We start from the raw sequence: 1,138 nt of genomic DNA, 5'->3' as shown, positions 1-1,138 counted from the left end.
CAATTCCAGCCGTTTACATTCCTTGCACTTTAAGATTCCGCAATCTACATTTCTTGCATTCTAAGTTTTTGCCATTTAATTTCTTGTTCTTTAAGATTCAGCACTTTAATTCCTTGCCCTCTTAAATTTCATGCAATTTACACATTCCCTTTACTTTCAATGCAATTTCATTTCTGCAAATCACAAATCACTCAACCAAATCTTGATTCGCTTGACTAAATCAACCACTAAACCAAAATTGCTCAATCCTTCAATCCATGTGGGATCGACCTCACTCCCGTGAGTTTTTATTACTTGATGCGACCCGGTGCACTTGCCGGTGAGTTTTGTGTCGGATCGTTTTCCGCACATCAGGTTGATTCTCTCAATTCTCCCCTAATCATGCTTTCCAAGATTTGTTTTTCTTCTAACAATCAACAATTATTCAATGCATGCATACATGTGTCATGAGGTCTTTTCTTTAGGTTGTAATGGGGCTAGGATCAAGGTAGGATCATATATGGCTAGTGGACTTAGGATTCGAATCTTTGATTAACTTAAACTTTTCCACCTAACCTATATAATGACCTATACAATTAAGTACTAATCTAACTACCCATTCCTCACTTTTTCACATACTCATGCATTTTCTTTTCATTTCACAACACTTATGCATTGATTCTTATTGAGCTTCACTTTGGGACATTTTGTCCCCTTTATTGCTTTTCTTTTTTTCTTTCTTTTTCTATATACATTTTTTTTCTTTTCCTTTTTTTTTTCTTTCTCACTTTTATTTCTTTTTTTTTCTTTTCATTTTTCTTTTTCTTTCAAACTATATACAAGAACATCAATGCATAAGGTCTATACATTTAATCAATACATGAGTATGTACCCAATTCCCCAATATAAAAATACAAAACACAAATACCCTCTTATCCTAACCAATGTCCCAAAGTTTTCCCACTCTTGAATGACACTCACACTCACTAGCCTAAGCCAATCAAAGATCCAAATAAAGGACATTCATTGTTTTCCGCTTTAAGGCTTGTAATGTGCTAAATTAAAGAACAAGTGGGTTAAGCGTAGGCTCAAAGTTGGCTAATAAAGGTTGATAAAAGGTAAGGCTATCTGGATAAGTGAGCTAATGAAATGATGGCCT

Source organism: Arachis duranensis, chromosome 4, assembly GCF_000817695.3.
Source record: "Arachis duranensis cultivar V14167 chromosome 4, aradu.V14167.gnm2.J7QH, whole genome shotgun sequence".
Taxonomy (NCBI): domain Eukaryota; kingdom Viridiplantae; phylum Streptophyta; class Magnoliopsida; order Fabales; family Fabaceae; genus Arachis; species Arachis duranensis.
Note: the sequence above shows the minus strand (reverse complement) of the source record.